The sequence below is a fragment of the Panthera uncia genome (genome assembly GCF_023721935.1).
Source record: "Panthera uncia isolate 11264 chromosome C1 unlocalized genomic scaffold, Puncia_PCG_1.0 HiC_scaffold_3, whole genome shotgun sequence".
Classification (NCBI taxonomy): Eukaryota; Metazoa; Chordata; class Mammalia; order Carnivora; family Felidae; genus Panthera; species Panthera uncia.
Window position 1 is genome coordinate 34,959,470 of NW_026057584.1, and position 13,172 is coordinate 34,972,641.

The window sequence follows — 13,172 nt, forward strand, 5'->3', positions numbered from 1 at the left end:
TCTGTCTGCTTGCATCCTTTGTCCACTTTTGTATTGGCTCTTTTTCTTTTTAAAATTTTTTTAATGTTTATTTATTTTTGAAAGAGAGAGAGAGAGATGGAGCATGAGCAGGGGAGGGACAGAGAGAGAGGGAGACACAGAATCTGAAGCAGGCTCCAGGCTCTAAGCTGTCAGCACAGAGACCAACTCAGGGCTTGGACTCTTGATCTCAAACTTGTGAGATCATGACCTGAGCCAAAATTTGACGCTTAACTGACTGAGCCACACAGGCAGCCCTGTATTGGCTTTTTCTTCATGATTTCTGGGAAAACATTAAATACTTAGGAAATTATCTTGTCTGTGTTGTGGTTTGAAAATATTTTTCCAATTGGTGCTTGTCTTTGAACTTTGCTTATATTTTTCTTTATGCAGAAGTGTGTTATTGTATGCAATTGAATTTATTAATCTTTTCTTTTATGGAATTTAGAGTATGCATCATAGTTAGAAATACTGTCAAGGAATTCTCCCATGATTTCCTCTTTTACTCTTTGGATTTTGTCTCTGATATTTAAAATTTAATCCTTTTTATCTTGGTTTATCTTGGCGTAGTGGTGCAGTATGTTACGATGTTATGGTTAATTTTGATCATTTTTGATTTTCACTTGGAAGCTGACACCAAGTGAGATGTGATTCTGTGGTATTCATTTGTAAACAAATCTTCAGTTTCTGTTCTTAGGTAAAGGGGCCAAGGATGTCTAGCAGGGTTCCTACCCTGGCCAATGTAATACAAACATTGGCCTATGACTATTTCCCTCTTTAGAGGCTCTATCAGGAATGCACAAAAGGAATGATTGCAGCTTCACCTTGGAACCTGGCGAAAAGTACAGAAGAGCCCAGAAAAAAAGGGGACAGTTCTCACATTCAGTGGTGAGTAAGCTGGTTCTCTATATGGAGTGAGAGAAAACTTAACAGAGGCAGAGACTAGGGTAGGTGGAATATGGGACAGGAGCTGAGAGAAATAAAGTTCAAATTTAAAAATGTTAAAGGACAAGGATTTGAACTTTCCAAGGTTTGAATGTCAAATTTGGAATCTGGGGCATTCCTTAGTGGTTTCCCTTTAGGAAAATCAGAAACATTCCAGGAATACTTACGGGCAGCAGGCACAGTTATGGATCTGTTGTGGGCTGAGAGGACACATTTCCAGGTAGCAGTAAGAGAAAGAAAGGCAGAATGAAATTTTTAGGAGAAAATATGCTTTCTGGTCTGTGTTATATCTCTGCAGCAGCTGGGAAATGCCACACAAGATAAAGAGGTTTCACAAGTGCTGTGGTAACAATATGCTTTGGAACTTTCTGGAAAGAATCACAGTTAAATGACCAAAGACGGATTGAATTCTGGCTGAATGCCCATAATCACAGGGTCCACATCTTGGTACACAATCTTCCCTTTGTTTGTGACCTGCCTGGCATAAGCATATGAATCAGCAGCCACAATACAGACATTCTGACTCCGCACAAATCACCTGCAGAAAAAAAATAGGCCAAGTAACATGCCAGAAAGTAACAAAAATGTACACCAGCAAGGTCTCCTGGGCCAGGGACAACATGCCCCCGGATGATGTGTGTGGGGTTACTTGTGGGAGAGACCCTGGGGCTGGGTTTGAATATTGGCTCTGTCACAACTAACTATATGGCCTCTGGCAATTTACTAGAACTCTCTAAGTCTCAGTGTCTTCATCTTAAAATGGAGACATCTGTATCAACTTAAGAGGGTTCTTAGCTGCCTTAAATTTTTTCTGAAATTAGCTGCTTAGTACAAATAAATAATCTAAGGTTGTTAGGAGGACTACATGTGGTCATGTGTATAAAGGCCCCTGGAAAATAGTACTAGGGAACAGCAGCTGCCAGTATTATTACAATGCTGTGAGAATCTCAGACACTATCATCATCCTACCTCGTCCTGTGCCGAAGGACTGTATAGTCTTTCTTCTTTGCTGCCACTGTCACAGGGAACATCCTGAGCAGTTTTCACATGGACCAGGCAATGCCAGGGCCTCAGGGGCATCAATGGGACTGAGAAGGAAAAAAATTCTAAAGGTGCCAAGTGTTACACGGCATGATGTGTGTGGCCCCCTTCTATGTGGAATCCCAAGAACCGACCCTAACCCACAGAAGCACCACCAGGCAAGTCCATAAAGGGAAGTGGAAACCATTGGCTTTGATGGATACAAAGGATGACAAGAAAAAGCATCGTCAGGACAGCATTTGTTATTCTCACCCTCTACTGGAGGCGTATCCCTGAGGTTTCCTAAACCAATACTCAATCAGTGGCACTTTTAGGAACTCAGGCTCTTTGGAAGCTGGACATTCAGAAAAACAGGAGAGAGAATTATAGCTCTTTGGGATCTCATGAGCTGAGGAAGTTGTTTTCACCCTTTATGTTCTGAGATAAAAACAGCTGGTGCTTCAGATATCAGCTTTCTATCCTGGAAGGGGATTGCATTTTTATCCATTCCCAAACCCAGTTTTATTTCTTCTTTTTAAATTTTCTTTTACTGGGGCACCTGGGTGGCTCAGTCGGTTAAGTGTCCAACTTCGGCTCAGGTCATGATCTCGCAGTTTGTGGATTTGAGCCCCGAGTCAGGTTCTGTGCTGACAGCTCGGAGCCTGGAGCCTGCTTTGGATTCTGTGTCTCCCTCACTCTCTGCCCCTCTCCCACTTGTGCTCTGTCTCTGTCTCTCAAAAATGAATAAATGTAAAAAATTTTTTTTTAATTTTCTTTTACTAAGCTAAATGTTGGGGTTGCTTTTTTTGTGAAATACTTCAGTGTATTAAGTTGAGAAGATTGTTAATAGATAACTAGGCCTTTAAGTGCCTGCTAGGTATTAATGGCTTTCCAACACTGCCCTTAATTTATTAACATGATTTCAGCATGTGGTCTGGTGCTGGTTACCACGGCCAGGAAAAGTTCTCTCGTCAAGGCAGGCATGTCATTACAAAATACAGCCTTTCCCATGCCATGTTTAACACATGACTGATGCATCATGAAATGTCCAACTGGGTCTTGGGGATGTCACTGGGCATCTACACACTATGTTTAAAAAATAAAGCAACTTGACCCCAACTGGTTTATGAGATAGAAACATCTGGTAAGAAAAGTGTAGATCTTTCCCTATGTGATGTAGGACTTTCCAAGTGAGTCTATTTAGCTTGAACTGGATTTTTCTTCTTCCTCATTGTCAATATATGTAAAGCTAAGGAGGGTAGGTGTAAAGAAGAGGAGGCAGGAAAGGGGCTGGACCATGAATGAAGACTGATTCTGTGATAGCTAGCATACAGGAAACTGTTTTCTGAGAAAACATGTATGTTTTATAAAACCAATGTTAGTGAGAGACCACTTTTAAAATTTTCCAAGATTGGCTGGTTGGAGTCCATGTGCTCTGGTTACTATTATCTTAAAACTTTGGGAAATGTGTAGCCAGACTGGGTAATGTCTACCTCAGGCAGGGAGGCAGTGCTGATCAAATGAGGGTCAGATGGGAAACTGGGAGACATGAATTCTAGTCCCAGCTCTGCTATAGGTAATTTTGGGCTGGGGTTTTTGTTTGTTTTAAGCTCATTCTATAGAACAAAGGTGTAAGCTTAGATCCATGCTTTTCAGCTAAAAAAAAAAAAAAAAAAAAAAAAAGTCTATTTTGAACTTATAAACTAAGAGAAGAAAATTTTCTATTGACCTGGGACTCTGAATTTGCAAGTGAGGATAAAGTCCCATTCAGGCAAATGGGACAACCTGTAATAATGGAACAGAAGATCTTAAAGAAGGCACCTGGGTGGCTCAGTTGGTTAAGCGTCCGACTTCGGCGCAGGTCATGATCTCATGGTTTGTGGGTTTGATTCCTGCATGATCTCACAGTTTGTGGGTTCGAGCCCCACATCGGGTTCTGTGCTGACAAGTTGGAGCCTGGAGCCTGCTTTAGATTCTGTGTCTCCCTCCCTCTCTGCTCTTTGGCAGCTGTAACTCTGTCTCTCTCTCTCTCTCTCTCTCAAAAAAGAAATAATAAACATTAAAAAAAAAGATCTTACAGAAATGTCAGTTCTTAAATTTTGTGATTCTGTGTAACTAGAGTTACACAGTGAATACTCCTTGCCAATGTCTTTCAGTGATCCTGGGGATGAGCACCAGGCAGTTCTCCAAATAACAGGTTCTTTTCAGCCATCCGGTAAACCTACATGGACCTACAACCAGCCCAGCTACAGCAGATTAGCTGATGCCAGTGGGAGACCCAGGCTCTTTGATCTGGGAAACAAATCTGACCAATGCTCTATCTTCCCTTCCCTGGTAGTGGGTATACAGTGTGGTTTAGCCTGGGCTTCTGAGGGTCACGTGCAAGTGACCATATGTCATATGCACATATACAGCCATAAGTCCTGCTTCCAGCCACAGGGGTCAGCTGCAATATCCTTTCCCCTACATTGCCCTCAGGCTTCCAGCTTCTCTTTGTTGTATTCTTGTTCTTTAAGCCTATCTTTAGTGATCATTTTTATGAAATTTCATTGGCATAAAAATATAACAGAGCTATAGAGGGCCAATAAACATCTAAAAAAAGGTATACCTGCACTAATAAAGTAATGCTAATCAAAATAAGATATCATTTTCTCTAAACTGTCAAAGTTTAGAAGTACATAATACCGAATGCTGGTAAGGGTGTGATGGAATGAGTGTAATCATATCCAGTTGCTGAGAGTGTAAATTAAACAATCTTTCTAAAGGCTATTTCTCAAGTACTGAGAAAGAAACTCCATGAATCAATTGGAAATGTATATAAAGATTTATGTACTAAAATATTAACTAAAATATTATATGTTCTCAACAATGGGGTATTAAAGAAATGATGGCACATAAATTTGAGCAGAGAAAAAAAATCATTACAAAATTTTGTTTTTGAAAAATATTTAGTGACATGAAAAATGTTTGATACATTATTAAGTGAAAGAAGAAATATATATGATTATATATACAAGCTAACCCTCACTTTGTATAAATGTGTTTTATTTTTTTATATGCACTCGAAAAATCTTAAGAATGAAAGGAAATTTATTAAAATAACAATTGCGTATTAAGAAAAACTGTCCAAAACTTGGAAAAAAGGCAAAAAAAAAAAAAAAGACTGTATATCTTTTCCATGTCATATGGTAACAGTCTAGCAGACACACCCATTGATTATCTGATTCCCTTTTAGGACATTCCTTTAAGTTATTATTTACTATTGAAATAGCAAAACCTAGACTCTGTGAGGTAACATGATAATAGGATTTTTTCCAGCAGCAAATCAAATCAGTTTTGCTCTCAAAGCTTACAGTTGTATTCTCTGTAAGATATCAACCAGTTCTTCATCTAAACCAGCAATTTTCTGTCACTGTTCTTTCAGTGTCTGTACCCTCAACCTCTCAAATTCACTTCCATTCAGTTTATCACCCTGTTGCTTCCCTCATTAATGAGAGAAGTCTTTGACATGTGCTTACTTTAGATTTGTATGAGAATCAAATTTTTAGTATTTTAAAGATAGTTTGACAATGGCTGTATATGGGTGGTTAAGTTTCAGATTTAAATTTTCTCCTGTATATTGTTTTTATGTATGTCAATCTATTAAAGGACACATTTTACTTTTATATTAAGAAAGTGCAAATATGTATGTGTATATGTGTACATGCACATTCTATATTAATTTCTCAGCCCATGCTTTCCCTGCCCCTATACCCAATGAAGGGCCTACCTCCCCAAGACTTTTAAAAAGTGACTTTGAAGCTGGCAGGTTGAATTCAGACTCCAGGGGACATAGAGGAAAAGATGTCTTTGAAAACTAATCTGTGTTGCTGGATAAGTGCAGGTTAACGTTGATGAAACCTATTTCCATAGCTGAACTGGGTGTAGGACTGACTTCTTTAGTGGGAGCTGAAGACAAGTGCCTGAATAGGCACGGGCCCTTTACTTGTGGAAACAAAGTTTTTTCTGGGAAGTACAGGAAGGTCTCAAATGAGAGACCCAGGGGAGGGCAGAGAGGACTATAGGAGGAAAGGGGCAGAAGCATGGGAAAGAGCCTGAAGAGGGAGCCTGCACTGACCCCAGTGCACCTTATAGGAAGGGAAGGGAACTGGTTCAGCCTAGTCTTTTGTACTTGCACTCAGATTTTGTCTTTCATCTTCCCCTCCCAACTGCTCCCCATTTCCAACCTTGAAGCCATGGAGCCAACCTGACTATGGTTGCTAGTGTTTGCTTGGAAATGCAAATGACAATTCCTGGCAGTTTCCTACTTTCATTGCTCTACTTTGCCTAATTTATTGACTATTAGAAAGGATTCTCAGTGGAAAATCCAGATGTGAGTGCTGGTGATTTAAATGCCAGCTTCCTGAAAAGACAGCTGCACAACTCAGTAATAACCTAGGAACAGAGGCCCTGTCATCCATTGGGCTCTGATGGGTGGGACAGCAAGATTCCAGCAACAAAGGATGCACATATTTAATTACAATAAAATATGAAAAGAAGGCCCCAGAGATACCACTTGGCCATCCACCACTAGTAGACAACAAGAAATCATAACAAATCTGCCTCCTTGGTAGGCTTTGTCACGTTTGAAACCTTGTCAGAAAAAGCTACATTCCTAAACTGGGAATAAAATACAGACAGGCAGAGGAGGTCTCTGCTGCCCCCTGTTGGTGTGCTCCTGCTAACCCTAAACATTTTATTTAAAAAATTTAAGAATATGCTATTCAGAGGTGCCTGGGTGGCTCAGTCGGTTGAGTGTCCAACTTCTGCTCAGGTCGTGATCTCACAGTTCATGAGTTCGAACCCCTCATTGGGCTCTGTGCTGACAGCTCGGAGCCTGGAGCCTGCTTTAGATTCTCTCTCCCTCTCTCTCTGCCCCATTTAAGCTTGCTTGCACGCTCTCTCTCCCTCCCTCTCTGTGTCTCTTAAAAATAAATAAGCACTAAAAAAAATAATGAAAAAAAGATTATGCTATTAAGTTGCAGTATTTTTATTATACAAGAGTTTTGGTTCTGCCTCCCTCTCACTGTGAAACTTCACTGAAATAATTAAATTTCTTTGCACCTCAATGCCTCACCTATACAATTAGCTAGTCTCTTACAACGACATGATTTGTGATTTCAGTGATCCTAGATTAGCAGTGTTTGAAGAAAAGAAAATGTAATGTCTTGAAGCTCTCTAATGAAGCAGATTAATATTTAATCTATTATTATTGTTTGCACCGAGGCATATATAAAATATTTGCAGAAAATTCCATTTTTGTTATATTAAATTTAATTCAAGATAAAAATAAAGCAATTAAAATAGATAAAAGTAGACATCATAAACTTGATAATCTTGTACCTTTTTAGAGACAGGAATGGAAACAGAAACTAGGACTTGTCTGGCTTAAGGCTTCAGTTGTTTCTCCATCAAGAAAATGATAATTTAAAGGAATCTGCTGGCATACCTTCTCTTCATGGAAGAAAAAAACATTTCATTTCAAGATACCATATACTACTGAAATGACTTTATAATTTATTAGATCTAGTGGTATTGTTATAAAAATGCTTTCTAAAATTTTAAAGTATTTTTCAAATTGAAAAATAGCCACACATAATATCATGACTCTCTCATGATATGTTTACATCCAGAATCCCTGGAATCCTGCTTTGGGAAAACAGTCTTCTGCCTGGGCTAACAGAGTACAACTTCTCCAGTTCTATACAGTGATGTATAGGCTAGAACAGCCTGAATCAGTGGGTAAATATTACAATAAAGACAGATGGGTATGTTGTGTGAAGAGCAAGAGTAGAAGCTTAAAGAGAGGAAATATCTCAGGAGGGACACCGGGAAACAAGGGTATATTACTCATGAGAACAGCGACATCAACAAATGAAACACAAATGACAATAGTGACATTAGTACATGAAAGATGGCCACAAAGTCATGTGAGTATTTACAACCCAAATCTGGGAACACAGACATGCAAATAAATGTTATTTCCTTTGAAGCAGTCTCTGTAGGAGAGATTACACATTTATCTCGATAGTGCTGGCCTTCTTGGACATTTTGGGAACTCTATTGGGAGATGTGCTTGCGGCACTTGTGGTCCCTATGGTGACAAATCTTTATCCTTTGAAGGTGAGTTTGAGTGGTTAGAGGTAAAAGACATTCAGGAGCCAGCCTAATGGATGAGGCAGTCGTCAGACTGGCTAATATACTTTTTGGTCAAAAGTCAAGTGAGAAAGAGACAGATTTTTCTTCTGTAGTCTGTAAACCAAAAAGTGTTCTGTTTTGTCTTCAGTTTCACCTCAGAGGGGCCACTTTCCCAGGCTGGTCCTGTTGGAACTTTCCTTTCCAATTAATTTATCTGACAAGCTCAGTATTATAAAATTAGATATTTCATATCCAATTGGCTCTTGATACCATGAAAGATGTCTTGTAATCCTCATGAATCTTCTTCTGGGGATTCCACTATAATTAAAATTTTTTGCATAAAATTTTCCAACCTATAAACTTTAAAAAAAGGTAAATGCGCTCTTAGGAACCTAAACATAGAAATCCAGGACAGAAAGTCAAAAAGATTAAAATCAATCTGCCGCTAAAATTAAACTATGCTCCATCATATCATAGCCTTGCTATATAACACTAATCACAAACTTATTTCAATTGTAAATGTTTTCTCTCTTGATAATGAATAGATAAGAAGAAAGACAAGTTGAGATGCTTCACTGGTACTTCCTGATTACCTAAAGTGTCTCATTTCTGTTCACTATCCACATGATATATGGGCTTTCAGTTCTATCCACAGCAAAAGAAAAGCTAGTTCTGTATCTAGGGACATAAATGAGGCTTCATATTATCCCACAGTTCTGTGTTTAATATATTTATAAAACTGTCATCAGCACTTATAAGGGGGTTTGGCAGCTGGCCTTTTGAAACCACACTGAGGATGCAGTTACCTATACCCAAAATGGGTTGGCATTATAAGTTAAACGTCTGCTCATAATAGGGGCTTCCTAAGGACCAAAAGAAAGATTAATCAACAACCTTGGGGCTTTTACTGTGCATGCTGAATTAAACAGAGAATAACATTTCTTTTCACTGTGGGTAATTAGAATAAAAAATGCCAGCATGAGAGATTTCCCTGCAAATCCTAAAAATGTTTTACAGGAATCATGAAAACTTATTTACATGACAGAAACTATGAAGACAAATAGTGAAAATCACTTTAACACCACCCACTTCTAATTTCTGAGTTGGAGGGACTCAGATTATGATTTATATATGAAGAATTCATTCTGAAATGATGCATGTGTAACTTGCATAAACAGACAATAAATGATTAAGCAGAGTAAGGTATTTGTAGTTGGCAGCGGGTATGTAGGGAGAGTAGGGTGGGTAGGTAGTGGGGTGGGGAGCTGCTAGAGACTAAAATGTTTGCCCCCCTCCCATTAATATGTTGAAATACTAACCCCCAAAGATGATGGTATTAGGAAGTGGAGCCTCTGGGAGGTGATTAGGCCACAAGGATGGAACCCTCATAAATAAGATTAGCAGTTTATAAGAGAGATACTAATCCAGAGAGAGCTCTAGTCCCTTCCATCATCTGATGACACAGTGAGAAGGCATCAGCCATGAACCAGGAAGAGGGCCTTCACCAGACTGTGACATGCCAGCACCATGATCTTGGACTTCCAGCCTCCAGAACTGTGAGAAATACATTTCTGTTGTTTATAAACTCCAGTCTGTGGTGTTCTAACAGCCTGAACTTATTAAGATAGGGTTGGGATGGAGACATGGGGAGATGGTGAGGTGTGGGGTAATGCAGGAGCTGAATCAGTGCATGACTGAAACTGGGGACCAGGCAGCATCCCTGAGGCAATGACATATGCAGGACAAGAAGAATTTCTACCTTCCCAGCCAGGCACTGTAAAATCCCTCCCATGGCTGCAGTACAGATGCAGGTAGTTCAGAGCTGACAGGTAAGAGAGTCAGATGCGAGTGGGGGTGGAGGAGAGATGGCCTGTGGGGTACACAGTCATAGCCTTCCCATCTGGGGTGGGAGGCTGTCCCCCGGGAAGACTGCTGATGAGGGGTTCCATCTCTAAGGAATCCACTTTGAACAATGGATTGCAGATACAAGGACTGAGATTACCCTCCCCAATTAAAGGCTTTTGCAGAGAGATGCAGGCGCTGTAACTCAGGCAGCTAGAATGTGAACATCACCTGATTCAGGGGATGCCAGCAGAAATACGAGGCCACAGTTCTCCCAGAAGAGGATTTAGACTGGGCTGCAGACACAACCCAACAATTCTTAATTCTTTCTTTCTTTTTCTTTCTTTCTTTCTTTCACCATTTAATTTTTTAAAAATGTTTGCTTATTTTTGAGAGACAGAACATGAGTGGGGGAGGAGCAGAGAGAGAGGGAGACACAGAATCTCCAGGCTCTGAGCTGTCAGAACAGAGCCCAACACAGGGCTTGAACTCACGAACCTCGAGATCATGACCTGAGCCAAGGTCGGATGCTTAACCCACTGAGCCACCCAGGCACTCCCTGCCCCCCACCCGCCACAACAGTTCTTTCATACAGAGAGATCTGGAGTTAACAAGGATAACTCTGTCATGTGTTATAGCTTAAAGTTATGTGCAGTATGTTATGTTATAGTTGCTATTTCATAGTTATTGTTATACATCAGAGTTGTTATAAAATTACCCTAAAATGCTGAATGAATTGTGTTGTACTCCTTTGCCTCTGTTACCAGGTCAGTTGCTGTCAATGAAACCATTAGTTGTCTTTATAAGACAACAAGATGAAGAACCCCTTTGGGCACTGTTAAATACAGACCTTTCTGGACAGGAGAGATCCTTAGCAGACAAATGTGGGTCATGGGTAGGGGGACCAGGGAGGCAGTACCTCCTACCTCAGCCAAAACCTGGTCATTTATGTGGCTTACACAATAAAGGTCTGAAATTAAGGAATCTATCTGATTCAGCCATGTGAAAAACACAGATGGATATGGCAGGAAACAGTACAAATATTAAATGATAAGATATTCTCACTGAAGTGCCCACACCCAGGTGGTGGGTGAAGAGAACATACTGCTGTGTTCCTGAGCTAGGGTCCTCAGATGATTTATGTTTGTGTCTCTGTGACTGGGAACATTAGGGTGGCATGTCCCAGGATGCCCTGCATCTGGTCAGGCTCAGGCCAGCACCTGGGGTCAGCCTGAAAGTGAGATTACCTTCATTAATTCTGTAAGCCTGGAAAAACATAAGGCAAGCAGGAAAAGAATGCTATGGTGGGCATACAGTACTCCCTTTCTTTTTCTAAATATTGCATTATTTCTAATTATTCAAGTAACACATACTTGTAACAGACCATCTCATAAATACAGAAAATAGTAAAAAGAGTAAAAATAACTTAGAATCCCTGAAAAATTAAGGAAACCATTAGAACCACTTCTTGCTTCTGGGACGAAGACAGTGCCCCCTCCCCAGGCTGGGAGTTTGGTCTCCTTCTCCTCGCACTCTCCAGCAACAGTACTCTTTTCTGTCTCTGGCCCTTGACACATGCTACACCCACCCTCTTTACCTGGTTGCTCCCATTTATCCTTTGATCACCACTAGGAAAAGTCTTCCCTAACTGACCCCCCCCCCACCATTTATTTGAGCGATTATTTGTTTGCCATCCATCTTCACTGTCAGACTGTAGGCTTCATGAGGGCAAGGTCCAGGTCTTTTTTTTTTTTTTTTTTTTTTTTTTTTTAATAAACTATTATATCCCCAGTACCTAGCAAAATGCTTGTTTTCTTGTCTAACTTGATTGAACCCTCCCCATCTTTAAAGTTGGGTTTGAATTCCATACCTCTTTTACCACACCTTCTTTAATTTTCTCCCTTCTTTCATTTCCTACTAAATTTGTGTCCATTTCCATATGATTAGCACTGCATTGTTCTGTAATTGAATCATAATCCTAAGTGACAATAAGTAATTACAGACCTGCCTGTTTGCTTTCATTCTTTCTTCCATTCATTAAACAAGTATTTCTGTAGACCAACTGTGTGTGAGGCACTGTTCTAGGGGCTGAGAGCGATAGTCTCTTCTATCAGGAAGTTAACTTTCTAGTAGGGGAAGACAGTCATAATCAGATCAATGAATAAATAAGTAATGTAATTTCAGATATCACAAGTGCTATGAAGAACCAAAGCCATGTTAATAGGTGTGAGAACAGGGTCTTGCATACACTTCCTGGTAACTAGATTAATGGTGGTTACAAAGCGTTGCCATGCCCTGCATGGGTCAGCATTTGGGGAAAAATCTAAGTTAATGAATCTCTACTTCATAAATTACTTTTCTCTACCTTTCCATTCTACCCCATATCAGAGTCATGAGGTTGTTTTTTTTTTTTTAAGTTTATTTATTTATTTTGAGAGAGAGAGAGAGAGCGAGCACGTGAGCAGTGGAGGGGCAGAGAGAGAGAGGGACAGAGAGAATCCCAAGCAGGTCCTGCACAGCCAGCGCAGAGCCCAATGCTGGGCTTGAACCCACATACCACAAGATCATGACCCCAGCCGAAACCAAGAGTCTGATGCTTAACTGACTGAGTCACCCAGGCGTCCCCAGAGTCATCAGTTTTGAAAGAAGAAAATTTTTTTATAATCCATAATTGTTTTCATCTCTAAGATCATAATGTCATAATAGGCAATGCACAAATGTTAGAGATGTTATAAATGTTACAAATGTTTCACTGACATGTGTTAATTCACTCAGCAGAGGGAGCTCATGCTTTAATTTTGGGAAGTTGGACAGAAAGCAAAAGCTCTTGTAAAAAGAACCTGAACTAAACTCTGCAGCTCTCATTTTAATAAGGTCTCCTTTTAGTATATTTGGGAGCAAAGACCATTTGATTAAAGATAATTTAATTTTCATATGCATAAATAGATGTGACTGATGAATTCATTTGGGGGCAGAAGTTTTTCAAAATGGTTCTGTTTTGCTTACCAAACCAGCTAACTGAGAACAAGTATCCTAGCTCAAGATTCATCTAGAAAGATGATTAACTATCCACATGTCCTGGTTTCTATGGCTTTTTATATTGTGCTGTAAACTCAGGACATAAATGTGACTTGTTTTAACATGACTATGATTTGACTTGAATGCTTGCA

General features: G+C 39.8%; 1 long non-coding RNA gene across 2 annotated transcripts in view; it reads right to left on the reverse strand.

The window, feature by feature from the left end:
• LOC125911787 (uncharacterized) overlaps positions 1 to 13,172 on the reverse strand; it is a 49,102-nt gene that overhangs the window by 10,683 nt on the left and 25,247 nt on the right. For both annotated transcript variants that reach the window (XR_007454449.1, XR_007454448.1), the window contains 2 exons: positions 1,933 to 2,051; positions 1,131 to 1,163 (listed from right to left, as the gene is read on the reverse strand). This is a non-coding gene — a long non-coding RNA (uncharacterized LOC125911787). The remainder of the gene's footprint in view (positions 1 to 1,130; positions 1,164 to 1,932; positions 2,052 to 13,172) is intronic.